Source organism: Chelonoidis abingdonii, chromosome 6 (genome assembly GCF_003597395.2).
Source record: "Chelonoidis abingdonii isolate Lonesome George chromosome 6, CheloAbing_2.0, whole genome shotgun sequence".
Classification (NCBI taxonomy): domain Eukaryota; kingdom Metazoa; phylum Chordata; order Testudines; family Testudinidae; genus Chelonoidis; species Chelonoidis abingdonii.
This window is the reverse complement of record NC_133774.1, coordinates 124,281,481-124,298,412: the sequence shown is the minus strand read 5'-3', so window position 1 is coordinate 124,298,412 and position 16,932 is coordinate 124,281,481. Positions and strand designations below refer to the sequence as shown.

General features: G+C 42.0%; 1 protein-coding gene across 4 annotated transcripts in view; it reads left to right on the top strand.

Moving 5' to 3' along the window:
- Nucleotides 1-16,932, top strand: part of PALM2AKAP2 (PALM2 and AKAP2 fusion) — a 445,812-nt gene that overhangs the window by 244,464 nt on the left and 184,416 nt on the right. The gene's annotated exons all lie outside the window — the stretch shown is intronic.

The window sequence follows — 16,932 nt, the reverse complement described above, 5'->3', positions numbered from 1 at the left end:
GGAATCCATAATGGGCCAGATCCTCAGCTGGGGTAAATTGGTGCAATTCCACTGCCTACAATGGAGCTATCCTGATTTACATCAGCTGAAGATCTGGCCCGATGCATATAATTCTAATCTTGTCATATTGCTGCTATTAACTCCTAGCAATTAAAATTAAAAAACCTGCATTATCTTAAGTTTCCTCTAACATTAGATCAAATAAAATATTCCCACTGTGGAACTGGAGCTACAAGAATAGTAACATTTTTACCACTGGAGAAGCTGATAGGATCCCAATCAATTCATTAGTGAAGCAGAGAAAATATTTCCTTCTACTGACCGATCTATGCAATTTTTTTGGCTAGAGCTAAATTTCCAGGCAAATGGTGAGAAGTGATGCTACAGTCAAATAGCAAGTGCATTAACTGTGCCAAATGTGTAGAAATGTGGTGTAAGATACACACCCCCGGAAATACGCAGTTATTGCTATTTCGCTCTACATCGCTATTACAAAAGCTGCTATTGATCATCTTTGGAACACAAGGGGGATTAGTGGACCAGGAGAAGTAACCCAGATCGGTTTCCATTCACACCAAACTGGGTGTGAATGGAAATCATTCGCTGTGGTATTACAGTGTTGCAAGTCTCTTAAAGCCTCAGCACCTGGAGTCATGTAATTATAGGAGAATATCAGCTCACATTTGAAACAAAGACTAAGTTTCTAGCTCTCAGGGTTGCAGGGAAAAACTGGAAAACATGAATTCTAATTGAGTTTGTAAGGTCCTTGGGGTTTTTTGTTCTGTATTTGTACAGCCCCTAGCACAATGGGTCCTGGTCTATGACTGTGGCTCCTAGATGCTACCACAATACAAATGATAAATAATTGCAACATAAAAGCCAGAAGGCAAATTAAAAGAACTCCACATTTTATTTATTTAAAATCTCATCATTTTTTAAGCCTGACTTGTGATTTTGTGGGGCCTGACTCCTGGTTTTTGAACATGGAGTTGGCAATCCTGGTATTGTTTTATTTATTATTTGCATCCTGCTATGACTCACAAGGTGCTGGACACAGTTCAAATATGTATGCAAATACAGAACCTGCCCCCCAAGAGTAGATCTCACACTTTGTAGGACGGCTATAGGGAAAGAAATTCAGTTTCTGTGATTATTGCCATCTTTTTAAATATTCTTTCTTTGGTGAGCATTTGAAGTATATGACATAGTCAAGAACACAAGGAAAATCAAAGTCTGCTCTGATCCAAAGTCAACAGGAAACTTCATAGATTATAAAGCCAGAAGAAACCATTATCAGATCATCTGACCTTAAAGGTCCAACAGAAGTTAATGTGGATAAATGTAAAGTAATGCACATTGGAAAAAATAACCCCAACTATACATACAATATGATGGGGGCTAATTTAGCTACAACAAATCAGGAAAAAGATCTTGGAGTCATTGTGGATTAGTTTCTTCCTGAAGATGTCCACGCTTGTGGTGCAGGCCGGTCAAAAAACGAACAGGATGTTAGAATCATTAAAAAGGGGATAGAGAATAAGACAGGGAATATTATTATTGCCCTTATATAAATTGATGGTACACCCACATCTTGAATATTGCATAAGATGTGGTCTCCTTATCCAAAAAAGATATACTGGCACTGGAAAAGGTTCAGAGAAGGACAACAAAATGATTAGGGAGTTGGAATGGGTCCCATATGAGAAGAGATTAAAGAGGCTAGGACTCTTCAGCTTGGAAAAGAGAGACTAAAGGGGGATATGATAGAGGTATAGAAATCATGAGTGATGTGAGAAAACGAGATAAGGAAAAGTTATTTACTTATTCCCATAATACAGGGGAGACCCCAAAGAAATTAATGGCAGCAGGTTTAAAACAAATAAAGGAAGTTCTTCCTCACATAGCGCACTAGTCAACTTGTGGAACTCCTTGCCTAGAGAGTTGTGAAGGCTAGGACCTATACGGGGTTTAAAAGAGAACTGGATAAATTCATGGAGGTTAATCCATTAATGGCTATTAGCCAGATGGGTAAGGAATGGTGCCCTAGCCTCTGTTTGTCAGAGAGTGGAGATGGATAGTAGGAGAGAGATCACTTGATCATTACCTGTTAGGTTCACTCCCCCTGGGGCACCTGGCATTGGCCACTGTCGGTAGACAGATACTGGGCTAGATGGACCTTTGGTCTGACCCAGTACGGCCGTTCTTATATTCTAACAATGTTCAGTTCTACTGCCAGAGCTTGCAACCTGGTCCTCTGAGGCCATAAGCAAGAATCACACCAGCAGCCCACCTATGTGCAACCCCCTGAACTCAATGTGGCTGTGTGGGAAGTATGAAAGGGCAGAATTTGCCCCAGAACATAATAAATTAGACCCATGAGAGAGAAAGTTAATATTTAAATGAGTCTGGCAAAATTCTATTTGCTCAGAGCAAGTAAGTTTGTTGGTGGGTAAGTGAAGTATGACGCTTTTGAGATAGGATGTATATAGCCAGCCCTAGCAATGTGGTAGACAGGAGAACTGAGCTATATTGGTGGGAAAGTCCCACCTGACTTTGATGGAATGTCCTGGAGGGAGTGGCTGACAGCTGGTCTGCATTTGGGATGCAAGCCTTTAAAAGGAAGCATTTGGAGCAGTAGAGGGAGGCCTTTGCTTCTAGTGAGGGAATTGGTCTGTATAGATACTGGTGGAGGGGAATATAAAAATCATTGCATGAACTGCCTAGAAGGTAAGAGACTCTATGATTACTGTACTTTGAACTAAAAGGCTTGTTGTAATAGCATATGCTGCAATGCCAGGGGTATTCGTGTGTTCTCTCTAGGACAGTGCTACTCAAACTTTTGTACTGGTGACCCCTTTCACACAGCAAGCCTCTGAGTGTGACATACCCTCCCCCCTTATAAATGAAAAACACTTTTGTAAAGTCTTTAACACTATTATAAATTCTGGAGGTGAAACAGTGTTTGGGGTGGAGTCTGCAGCTTGTGACCCCCCCCATGCAATAACCTCATGACCCCCAGTTTGAAAAACCCTGCTCTAGGGAATGTGTGCAATTATCTTGATAAAGGGCTGGCCTCCAGAGCTTAGGCCTAAGCTAGTACACATTGTTTTTTGCAAGGTTATTTGTAATAGGTGACAGGGTAGCAAAATAAGAAGCCTGACAATTTCAGTGTCCCTAAATGTCAGCACCTCTCAGGCTATCTCAGAAGTTTACTAGAGTACCAATGGGGTAAAGGCAAAATCTATAGGATAAAGGATATTTCCAAAGACAAATCCTTACTGAAATGCGAGCAACATTAATGGAAACTGATATCCTTTGTATGGATTATTGAATCCTCCCATAAAATGTGAGAAATATGTTCCCCAATCCAGCAAAGTATTTAGCCATGTGCTTAACTTTTAAGTATGTGGGTAGTCACTTGAGACTATTTGTGCTTAACTTTAAATGCTAAAGTAATATGCTAAATTGGGGCTGTCAAGGTTCCTTCCCCACTCTGAAATTTAGGGTACAGATGTGGGGCCCTGCATGGACACGTCTAAGCTTAATTGCTAGCTTAGATCTGGTATCACTGCCACCATCCAGAATTTTCAGTGTCTGGATCACTCCCTTTCCCCCAAAACCTTCCCCTCCCTGGGTAGCCTTGAGAGACTCCTTCATCAATTCCCTGGTGAGTCCAGATCCAATCCCTTGGATCTAAAAACAAGGAAAAATCAATCAGATATTAAGAAAAAGGCTTTTAATTAAAGAAAAGAAAGGTAAAAGAAAACCCTCTGGGAGAGATTAGCATACCTGCTACTCTCACGACAACAGATTCAAAACACGGAGGATGTTCCCCTGGGCACAAATTTAGTTACACAAAAAAAAAACCCAATTTGATTCTACCTTTTATGCATAAGACAGGTTACAAAGAAATAAACATAAACCTATTTATCCCTTTCTAAAACTTTACTCTGATAAGAGGGCTGGTTCCTTGATTCTTTTCACTCCGACTGAAACTCTAAGCAAGGAAAACTTCCCTCCTTCCTCTTGAAACATCTTGTTCCCCCATTGGTCCCTCTGGTCAGGTGTTAGCTAGGCTAGGTGAACTTTTTAACCCTTTTCAGATAAAAGAGCATTAACCCTTAACCATTGTTTATGACAGGCGCTTATATCCATCTCTAGGCTTGATTCTGTAAGAGCTGAGCACTCTGGCCTGTGTGCTAGTATATGCTTAAAGCAGTGGTTTCCCAACTGGGTTCGTGAACTCCCCAGGGGGCTCTCAGGGGAAAAAAATTCCCTAATGGCAGATAGAGCTGTTCCTAGGACCTGGACCCTGGGGCACCATAGGGCCAGCAGTTGGAGCCCCTGGACTTCCACAGAGCAAGCAGATCAAAGCAAGCATATCTATCACTCTAGGAGATTTAAACTTCAAGACTCCTTATAAGAAATGGAAAGGGGTGGATATTTTGCTGTTTAAATGAAATAGGCAGCTAGTGATTTTTAAAATTATGAAGAACAAGTTTAAGTTTTGTTTGTTTGCCTGGACTGCTCAAGACCTGAATGCTTGTATAGGAGGAACTCTTTGAGATGGCTTCTTAAATACTTTCCTGCTGTTTCACATCCGATACTCCTTGATGAAATATAGTTCTATGGCTCTTTTACAGCACCCTTGGTTTCATCCTCATTACACTCTATAGAATTCATGCCTACAAGAAGGCTGCCTACAAATTTAACTGCACTGTGAACAAAAATGGCCGAATACTTGTAGGTGCTTCCCTGGGCCTGGGGTGTGTTAAGCAAGCAGTACTGTCGCAATGCCCTGTGATGGTATGGCTGAAAATAGCTGTCCCCTCAACAGCTTCTGCGATTGCTCAGCACAGCACTTTCTCTGAGGGAGGACTTTTTCTGCCGGGGGTCACCAGTGCCCCAGAGGCCAGTATAAACACCCTTTTTTAAACCCCTGAATGGTGAGGCATTCAAGTGAACATAGCACTGCTGAGATTTAAGAGACAAACACTTCTGGGGCAGTGATGGGGAGCAGTGCTCTCAAGTCCCCAGAATGAATTGGATTAGGCTGGGCCCTGAATTATGGGGGGAAGGGAGTTCTTCTCACTAGTACCCCTCCCTGTTGCCTGATGTTGTGGCACCTTCCTTGGCTGAGGACTGCTGGCAAGAAGAAATCTTTGGAAACCAGCCAAGTGGGGCTCCTAGTTTGGGGTGGGGGTACTGAACATGCTAGCCACACAGCATCCTTAGTCCAGGGGCTAAACCCAAGATTCGAACTCTACTCTCTGCATGGTAATGTGGAACTAACTGGCTGGCTGCACCCTGACCCTCCTGAAGTAGCAATTTTCTTCCCTCCATTTGTTCACCTCTTCTCCTTCCATTCCTGGCTTCAGCCCCCTTTTTTGCCTTCACACGTGCATGCCTGCATGCTGCTACTCCAAGACACACACAGACCCAGCTTTGGAATGGGAAGGATGGAGCTCAGCTAGCCCCACTGGCAAGAGTTAAGGATCTGATCCAACTCCCACAGTAGCAAATGGGAATCATTTCGTCCTGCTGAATAGGAACTGAATCATATCACGAGTGAGCAGATGGGAGAATGGGGGGCTGTCACCTCATGCTGTGCTGCATCAGCCATTGCTATTGCTGAGCCTGGCCTCCCCAGAGCACTGTCAGGTCAGGAGAAACAGTAACATGTGCCTTCATTTCACACACAAGGCCTAGGAACGTTGAGACCTCTTGCACAGAGCAGCCGGGCTCAGAGTTACAATGGTTTTTCCCTCAGTGACTCTTCAACATTCTCTTTTTCTCTGCTGTAGACACCAAAGTGAGACAAACCCATTGCACAACAAAGTAGTGGCTTAGTCTGTTCTCTGAATGCATTAGCCTGGAGAGCTGGGAGCAGCCAGACATACCCCAGCGAGAGAAGCACAAGACTTGCAACCAGGAACCCCTTCATTCTAATCCCACCGCTGAGATACTCCACTGTTGCCATGGACAAGTCACTTAAATGTCCCACCTCAATTTCCCCATCCATTGAAAAGATGTGGGGCTCCTCCCCCTCTGAGGTTAATGTGAGGATTGGCTAATGCCTGTAGAGAGCTATTAAAAAAAATCCAAGTAATCGCATCTTGAGTCACAAATTAAGTGAGCCTACTGGCCTCATCCTATTCTGGACTGAACGATTTGTCCACACTACACAAATGTTACAGCCCTGTTCAGGAGAACTGGTGCTTTCCCTGCCAAGAATTCCCATTGTGGAATAGCAGGGGCATTGGTGTGGTTGGTGGGGATAAATGAGGAAGCTTGGACACTCTAGGATACCGTTGCAAGGCTGTTCAAACCTCACACTTTGCTTTAACCAGTCCCACACTAGGAAAGGACTAGAAGGAATTTCCCAGCATTGAACAAGTTAGCTGGCTGCATTATGTGAGGAAGAAGATTCCCCTTCCGCAGAAACATTAAGCACTGGCCACTCTGTAGCCTGATTTAGGGTGTACTGATGATATTAATTTGGATAATATGGGAACTTAATTTTATTTGATTTTAATAATAATCAATGATTAGTATGGGTTTTAGGCTTGCTAATCTGATTGATCAGAAGATAAAAGTTCTTGTCCTAAATCAGGCTTCACAGAATTTGCAAAGGACCCTCAGGGGTATGATAGGAAGCTCACACTGAAACAGAAAGCCTTAAAGACTTTTTATTAAAATCAATAATAAGTAAATGGCAAAATAACCAGAGTTACAAAGTCACAATTGCATTACTGCTATTCAGTAGATACATATGATAATATGGCATTGTATGCAACAAAGCTTTGGTTAATATACTCTCACCCTTCCTTGATAACCTGGTGGTAAGAGACACAGGAACAGCCTTGCAGTTCAGGTTTCTCAGTTCTTGAGTGAGGGATGCAGTGCTTAGAAAATGCTAAGAGCTATCAAAGCTGACTAAGGTTTTGATTTAAGTTTGTCAGGTAAACCCAATAAACTAAGAAGAAAACTTAGGGAAACCAAGCTTAGCCTAGTTCCCTTGAAACTTAAAGTTTAAGCAGAACAAGTACAGCCTACTAATAGCAGCGGTTATTGTAGGTAGGGAGAATAGAGTGGAGGAGCAAAGTGAGAACTGGAGCACTCTATTGAGGTGGGTTACCTCTTTTATAGGGCAAATGCCAGAAATTCTTATGCCCAAATATCATTCCTCACCCACAGAAGTGTTAGGGTACACTTACCCCAGAGGCTAGTATGTATGTGCATATTGATGACAGGTATATACACACCAGTCTCTTGTGGTGTACTTGTTAAGTCTGTGGGTACAACATTGAAACCCCCCTCCCAGGCCATCCTCTATTGTGTATTGGCCTAAATAAAAGGTCATGGACATAGGCGTGGGTACTCATCTATTTAGGTAACAAGATATAGGTTAACTTTGCTTTCTGAGTAAAAGGTCTTAATATAGATATTCTGACTTTGCCTTAGCTTAACATACAGGATATGGCTTGTAGGTCTCTTGCATTATAGTCAAACTTACTTTAATACAAATCTGTAAGCATATTATAATAAAGCAAATTCTTAAACTATAAGAAAAGATATATGCAAGCAAGCAGGTTAGTCCTATAGGCTACAATTCCCAGTGGCAGGATAGCAGACTACACTGACCAAGGATTTCATCTAGTATGGCAAACTTTTTACATTCCCATTCCTGGTTCTAGCTGGTGCTGGCAGTAGGGATGAGTGAATGCCTCAGAGTCCAACGACCTCTGTAGGGGCATGATATTTGTATCTGAGTACAGGTTTCTTCTGATCCAGGTAAGTTTTTAAGAAGCGCCCCCTTTCACACAACCAGCCCTAAGCATTGATCCCCCCAACCAGCACTTATCTTTAGTTGTCTTTTAAAGACAGGTCCATTGGCGACTACATCTCTCTTTCTCACCTTCAGCATGTGGCTGGCTGACCACCTCCCAGATCATGGGGGGTGACCAGATGGTCCATTTTATTTCTTCAGTGTGAGGTCTCAGAGTAGGCCCCCTCTTCCCCAAATCTACCTCATAGGCATTCTTTCTGGGAGGGCTGGCCTGCCTACCCTGACATCCTGTTGGAAACTCGTTGGCAGGTCCTGTTTCAATGTCAGAGGCTGAGCTAAATCCCAGCATGCAGTAGGGCATGAGGAAAACTGCTTGGCCTTCTCAAAGACAAGGAGAGGTAAGTTGGAGGAGGACCTTGGATTTACTGGGGACATTGAGTCCTGTGGGGAGATGGTGAGCAAGCTCAGTCCAGCTGGCTGATTCTTCCTCAGACTCTCTGGAACTTTGGGGTCCCTGTCCCAGCAGGGATCTTCAAATCCCAGAGCCCTGGAAAGGGGGAGATAAGGGCCATCTTCTCTTCCCTCTTCAAGCCTTATGAGAGTGGAGCATCAAAGGCACCCTCCCTCCACTCCCCTGGAGATCTGAGGAGAAATGGGGAACATCAAGGTATTTCTCTTCCCCTCTTCCTGCTTGGTCAAGAGATGTAGAAATATCTGGCTGACAGCAGTCCAAATGCCATCTACTGGCAAAGCTGATAGGATTGATTAGCTGCTCCCAGCTCAGGTTTGCTGCTATGAACACTGAGGAAAGCGGCACACTGGATGGAGCATAGCACAAATACTGGCTCAAACCAGACAACTGATATTCCATCTATCTGATAAACTAAGTATTCAGCCCACTCAGCTATCTGTCCCTCATTTTTTGTGAATAACCAACTTGTCCAGTTTGCAATGGAAAAAAAAAATTAGAATACAACTACCAATTTGTGACTCGAGCGTGTTTTTCACTGCAGCCTATTGACAAAGTCTGTCTTGAGTCTGCCAAAGTATTATGTAGAATGGTGTGTGTGGTCTCTGCTCAGTATGAGTGTAGTTCATAATAAAGATGGGCCCATGCCACAAAGGTCAGGATTCCATTCAATTCCAGACTTCAGTGGTGGTCAACAGACAGGTATGGGTTGAATCCACTGTAGGGATAAGGGACAACCATGAAATTTAAAGTGGGACCTGGATTCAAACTTTCCCAATGTTTGGATGAGTCTGGATCTAAGGTTTTATTTTAGATTAGGTCTGTCAAGCAATTAAAAAAATTGCTACTAATTGTGTGATTACTTCGACTGCTAAACAATAATAGAATACCATTTATTATAATTTTGGGGTGTTTTTTACATTTTCAAATATATTGGTTTCAAATACAACACAATACAAAGTGTACAGTGCTCACTTTATATTTTTTATGACAAGTATTTGCAGTGTAAAACAACAAAAGAAATAGTATTTTTCAATTCACCTAATACAAATACTGTAGTGTGATCTCTTTATCATGAAAATTGAACTTACAAATGTAGACTTATATACAAAACTGTTTTTATTTGTGAATGCAATCCTAAATTTTAGAGCCTACTAGTCCACTCAGTCCTACTTCTTGTTCAGCCAATGGCTCAGACAAACAAGTTTGTTTACATTTGCAGGAGATAATGCTGCCTGGTTCTCATCTACAATGTCACCTGAAAGTGAGAACAGGAGTTCTCAGGGCACTATTGTAGCCAGTGTCACAAGATATTTACATGCCAGATGTGCTAAAGTTTCATATGTCCCTTCATGCTTCAACCACCATTCCAGGGGACATGCATCCATGCTGATGACGGGTTCTGCTCGATAACAGTCCAAAGCAGTGCGGACCAACGCATGTTCATTATCTTGAGTCAGTTGCCACCAGCAGAAGGTTGATTTTTCTCTTTTGGTGGTTGGGTTCTGTAGTTTCCGCATTGGAGTGTTGGTCTTAAGACTTCTGAAAGCATGCTCCGCACCTCATACTTCTCAGATTTTGGAAGAACCTTCATGGGTTGAGTGCTGTAGCTATCGTTGGAAATCTCATTTTGGTACCACCTTTGCATTTTGTGAAATCTGCTGTGAAAGTGTTCTTAAAATTAACATGTGCTGGGTCATCTTCTGAGACTGCTATAACATGAAATATGTAGCAGAATGCAGGAAAAACAGTGCAGGGGACATACGCCCCCAAGGAATTCAGTCACAAATTTAATTAATGCATTTTTAATGAGATGGAAGCATGTCCTCTGGAATGGTGGCCAAAGAATGAAGGGGCATACAAATGTTTAGTATATCTGGAATGTAAATACTTTTCAATGCCAGCTACAAGAGTGCCACGCAAATGCGTATTCTCACTTTCTGGTGACATTGTAAATAAGAGGGCAGTATTATATCCTGTAAATGTAAACAAACTTGTTTGTCTGAGCCTTTGGCTGAACAAGAAGTAGGACTGAGTGGACTTGTAGGCTCTAAAATTGTAGATTGTTTTATCTTTGAAGGCAGTTTTTGTACATAATTCTACATTCGTAAGGTCAACTTTCATGACAGATTGCAATACAGTATTTGAATGAGGTGAATTGACAAATACTATTTTTACAGTGCAAATATTTGTAATATACTTCAATTACAACAGAGTTCAATATATATGAAAATGTAGAAAAATATTGTAAATATTTAATAAATTTTAATTGATATTCTATTGTTTAACAGTGATTAAAACTGCAATTAATGGATTAGTTTTTTGAGTTAATCGCATGAGTTAACTGTGATTAATCAACAGCCCTAGTTCAGACTTATCTCTATACATGCAGGGCCATGCCTCTAATATAGCGCATGGAGAACTAGGTCTGCATTTCTGTTAGCATTAACCACAAACCAAGACCCGAACCCTTACTTTGGGGAAAGTTAAATCCAAACCAGCTCCAGATCAGAACATCATAGCTTGCCCTGTTCTACACCCCGAACTGCAGCACATTCCCATATCATTACCCTTAACTAACCATGACCATCTGCATGAATCCAGATGCATCAGTTGTAGTTCAGACCTGTTTCCAGATATAAGCCCACTTCCTTCTTACTCTCCACCTCTACTTAAAACTCTACAAGGGTGAAGTTCACTGCTATGCGGTGGGCCAACACAAGTCCTTTGTACCATGTAAGCATAATCATAGACAATTAGGGCTGAAGGAGACCTCAGGAGGTCATCTAGTCTAACCCCTTGCTCAAAGCAGCCCCAGCACCAACTAAATCATCGGGATTAAGTGACTTTGGTCTAGATCTTGCTGCACCAGGGTAAGTTTCACCCCACAACCATGTTTCTAAATATTTCCTATAAACATGCTCACATTCTTTGCCTGTGTAAACACACCACGCGTACCCCACCTTGCCAGAGGCTATAGTACAGACTGGTTTTTCTAAAAGAAAATTTGCCTTGGATTTTCAGCCCTTAGCACTTGTTAGTATCTGCATTGTGGCTTTTTGACTTGCTCACAGAGACAGGAATTGCTTTATTTTATTTATAATGGCATTGGTCCCCACATGTTGGGTGCTGTATAAACATGAAGACACAGAACCTGCTTTAAAGCGTTTACAACCTACAGCTCCAATCCTGTCAACATATGTGTTCAATTTTGCACACGTCAGTAGTCTTGTTGAAGTTAATGAGTGAAATCAATGGGAGTGTTGTCATTGACTTCATTGGGCTAGGATTTTACCTAATGGATCATTTAATATGAGTAAAGTTACGCACATTCCCGAGACTGTTGGATCAGGACCCAAGCAACTTACAACCTTACAGGCTGGTCTCTCAAGAAAGTTATAAAAGTGAAGGTGTGAAATAAAACAGCTATAGCTGCTTGTGTGGACATTCTTACTCTTGTAGAAGAGGGCCCTTTTCTGGTTTGGTTTAGATCACATTGGAAGGGTTTTTGCTACATGAGAACCCCCTATTTTTATTCTAGAGTGAGTGCCCCCATGGGAAGTTAACTGTTTTATATACAGTTGGTAAAGCTTTCCTGTGCAGATGTGCTCTTCGAAATCTATTTATATGACCAGAGTCAGATCCCGGTTAGAAAAGAGATAAGAAAATATGTTCTGGGCATCAAAGATTTAAAAAGGGATAACGGATATAACAATGAGTAAGGGGATAGGTGTTAACATGAGATGTTTAAAATGGCGTTTACTTCTGAAAAATATAAGCTTTTGTACACATGATCTCCATGGGGACCGATGGGTTTTGAGCACGCACAGATCAGGGCTTAAGTTCTAAAATGTTCTAATCCTGCAGGTTCAAATTCTCTACATCAGGGCTTAGGACCACTTTTGAGAGTTTATTACTGTGAACTTGGGTGGTTTAAGGTACACTGATTCTACTTTTTACCTCTAATGGCAGCAAAATTGTCATTTGTATCATACTATAAGTGTGCATAACAGTAAGGCATAGACTGATGTAACCCCCACACCTCAGAGGTGTGATGTTTTGTCCCCTCTAGTGGCACCAAGACCACTTAAAGATGAATGAGTCTGCCATACAGCCTTAGCAAATGCCATGTGGCTTTTAGTTCATGCGGTAGAGACTCATGCATTAAGCTCTAGAGGTCCCAGGTTTGATCCTGCCTGCCACTGCCCAAGGTATGGAGTGTGTCAGTGTAACGCTGATAGACCCTGAAGAGTTTACAGCCAGAGTTAGGCGCACTGGACAAGAGATGAGCTCTTGATAAAGAGAGCACTATAGGAAGGATTGTTGGAAGAAGTGGATTTGAAGACCTGGGAGACTATCTCATCAAAAATCATATAAATCTGGCAGCAGAAGATAGTGATGTTTGAAAGTGGATAGACAAAACTGATACCTTCTAATTTACAGGTGCAGGCAAAGTGTATAGACTCAAGATACTGTGGTAAATCCAAGCTAGCTGTCAAAAAGAGCCTTCTCTGTCTTCCATACCTTAGTTTTAGATAATCTTCAGGAATCCTGTATATGCCAGCAACAACATAATATAGTTAATAGCAAAATGACTCTATCTACAGCCTACAGAAAGTTTGTGGTGGAACAGGGAATTGAAGTCAAGTCTCGGTGCTCTAGCCACTGGATCATACTTCCTCAATTACCTGAAACAAACCCAAACTCCAACTCTTTTTAGCTAGTGAGAGATTAACACTGAAGATCTAGTGTGAGAGGAAGAGTATTATTTGTGTGTGTGTGTGTGTGTGTGTGTGTGTGTGTGTGTATACACACACACACACACCCCTACCTCAAGCAGACAGGTGGCTGAAGATACTGTTCCCATGTAAAGGTTGCACTACCTGTTTTTGTCTGCCTAAAAGCTGTTTTCACCAGCCTGCTTATCTGATCTGCAGATTCAGAATAAAAGAGGGAGATTCTTAAGCATCATTTTGTCAAGCAAAGCTCAGAAAACATTGCAGATAGTAGCATGTGCAAGTGAAAGCTGACATAACATACAGCCTAGGGTGTCTGACCTCGATGGTATCCCTGAGATAGTCCTGATCTGTGCATTAAGAATTTTTTAATTATTTCTCTGATATAATGGGCACAAACATGCATGTCATCTTGTTGCATCCTTATTTCCAAGTGCACCTAAGATTTGGTTTGGTCTAGAAGATTGTTTCCCATGGAAGTGGTTTGGACAAAGGAGTCCCCATAGAACAGTCAAGTTACCAATCATTACCCAAAAGAGCCACGGTGCTGTGGATTCATTGTTTCATTTATTTTATAGAATATAATTCTCATGGCAAAATGACTGACCAAGTAATTCTACAAGTGGCTAATAACTTAGATTGGTTTTATAATCACACGTTTCTTATATGTGCTGCACAGAGCCAAAGGAAACGCGTTAAAGAGCCACTTGCAGCTCCTGAGCCTCAGTCTGAGTATCACTGCTCTGAGTTCCTGTACCATTTAGATCCCCACTTCAGCAAAGCACCTGCCTAAATTCCACTGAAGCTGCTGAGACATGAGCACATGCATGCAGCAACCACCCTCATCAGTGCTATCGTCTCGTTGCAAATTGCATTGATTTTTACTCCACCGTGCTTGCAAAGATCAACAGTATGCCCTTCTGATGGAAGGAGTTAATGCAGTAATTTGTATGGCATTATCTGAATAGCTGTATAAAGAATCCCCCTGGGCAGACTTTGATGCAGTGGTGGCTTTATTACGATCTTTACTCTAGTGCATAAGAGCCCCCATCATGGATCAAGACTGCATTGTCCTAGGTGTTGTAGAACAAAAGGATGGTCCCTGTCCCAAAGCGCTTGCAGTGGCATGAATCCAAGCAGCGCAATCAACATTAGTATAGGCTACGGCAGCTCTTCATTGTTGCAGTCCCTGTGAAACATTCCATCTGCATTAAGCACTGATACAAAATAGAAACCCTGCCCGCTGTCATATCCTTGTATGCAGTCGGGCAAGGATTCCCCACTCCCACTCCCAGTAGTCAATGCTTCACTTCAGATACAGGGTACCAGCAGAACTGTTCATGTTGAATCCATCTCTTTAAATCTTCTAGTCAGAAGCTTATACGAAGGAAGTTACTGCAATGAGCTTCTGCATCTATGGGTGGGAAAAATTACAGCCCTACAGGGCTGTGCACAATTACCTCCCCTCAATTAACTGTGCAACCTCAGCCCCTCTAACACACCTTGTCTAGCAACTATCTAGTGCTTCACCTCCATGCTAGCTACCCAACCAATGTGCTCTGGGGGATTTAATAAGGGTGTGAACAACCTCCCTACTTTATAAGGCTGAACAGTTTTGTACTATGCACTTGTGCAGAGCCACAAAATAATCCCCTGCCATTTTCAATGATCTCATTGCGGTGCACTGATATGTGATGGGAGGGAAATGCCACAGTGTGACCATTGCAAAGCAGCATCCTGACTCTGGTGAATTGGAGATCCATCTCTTAAGTACCAGCAGTGGGGAAGAAGGGGGAAACTCTTGTTTACTATTCAGAAATGTGTTTTCAAGAGTCAGAAATGCTTCAAGGGCTACCCCTGCTATTTTTTCCCCCATTCTTTTCTCCCTTCTTTTGCACTCCTGTGGCAACCCATTCTGAACTAATAAACTCCACAGTGCAGATCAGCTGAGTCACTGATGTTTCATAGGAGTACCCCCACAGCAGCAGCCACCCAATCAATATGCCTTAAACAATGGCTGAAAATGTCATTAAGCAGCAGTAGATCGAGTAGTATCCCATTTTATCAGCATAAGATTTACTTTTTTTAGTTGCATAGCTATAATAAAACAGCAAACTGCAAAATCAGGGACCGTTACAAGCATTTTAGAGTCTAAATGTATCTCTACAAGTCTAGCGCCCATCTTAAACAATATTAACATACAAGTAGGGTGGCCAGAGAGCAAATGTGAAAAATCAGGATGGGGCAGGGGGGCAATAGGTGCCTATATAAGAAAAAGCCCCCAAAATCGGCATTGTCCCTATAAAATTGGGACATCTGGTTACCCTACATACAAGTGAGCTGGTCTAGTTTCCAGCAATGACTTGGTCAGTGCTCAGCTGATGCCTACAGCCTGGGCAGAAACTGACACATGAAATTGCAAGCCCATTAGCAAGAATTTTTAATGAATCAGTAAACTCAGGGTTGTGCCATACAACTGGAGAATTGCTAACATAGTTCCTATTTTTAAGAAAGGAAAAAGTGATCCAAGTAACTATAGGCCTGTTAGTTTGACATCAGTAGTATGCGAGGTCTTGGAAAAAGTTTTGAAGGAGAAAGTAGTTAAGGACATTGAGGTCAATGGTAACTGGGACAAAATACAACATAGTTTTACAAAAGGTAGATCATGCCAAACCAACCTGATCTCCTTCTTTAAGAAGGAAACAGATTTTCTAGACAAAGGAAACACAGTGGATATAATTTATCTCTATTTCAGTCAGACATTTGATATGGTTCCACATGAGGAATTATTAGCTAAATTGAAAAAGATGGGGATAATATGAAAATTGAAAAGTAGATAAGGAATTGGTTAAAGGGGAGACTACAGTGGGTCGTACTGAAAGGTGAACTGTCAGGCTAGAAGGTGGTTACTAGTGGAGTTCCTCAGGGATCAATTTTGGGACCAATCTTATTTAATCTTTTTATTACAGACCTTGGCACAAAAAGTGGGAATGTGCTAATAAAGTTAGCAGATGAGACAAAGCTGGGAGGTATTCTTAACATAGAGAAGGACCGGGATATCCTACAGGAAGATCTGGATGACCTTGTAAACTGGAGTAATAGTAATAGGATAAAATTTAATAGTGAAGAGTGCAAGGTTGTGCATTTAGGGATTAATAACAAGAATTCTTGTTATAAGCTGGAGACGCATCAGTTGGAAGTAACAGAGAAGGACCTTGGAGTATTGGTTGATGACAGGATGACTATGAGCCACCAATGTGATATAGCCATTAAAAACGCTAATGTGGTCTTGGGATGCATCAGGTGAGGTATTCCCAGTAAAGATAAGGAGGTGTTAGTACCGTTATACAAGGCACTGGTGAGACCTCATCTGGAATATTGTGTGCAGTTCTGGTCTCCCATCTTTTAAGAAGGATACATTCAAACTGGAACAAGTACAGAGAAGGGCTATTAGGATGATCCAAGGAATGGAAAGCCTGTCTTATGAAAGGAGACTGAAAGGGCTTGGCTTAATTAGCCTAACCAAAAGAAGGCTGAGGGGAGATATGATTGCTCTTTATAAATATATCAGAGGGATAAATACCAGGGAGGGAGAGGAATTATTTAAGCTTAGTATCAATGTGGACACAAGAACAAACTGGTATAAACTGGTATCATAAGCATCTTTCCCAAATCTGGACCTTAGCGTCCAAAAATCTGGGTGCCTGCATGAAACCCTCTAAGCTTAATTACCAGCTTAGATCTGATAGCCTGCCACCAACCAGGCATTCCAGTGCCTGGTACACTTGGGTCTCCCAGAACTTCCCTGTGGGACCCCAAGACTCAGATGCCCTGAGTCTCCTAACAAAGGGAAATAACCAATGGCTTGTGATGGGATGCATGACCCAGTCAGTCCGTGCCAGAACAGCAGGTCTCCCCCTCTCCCCTTGTTTTTCTCC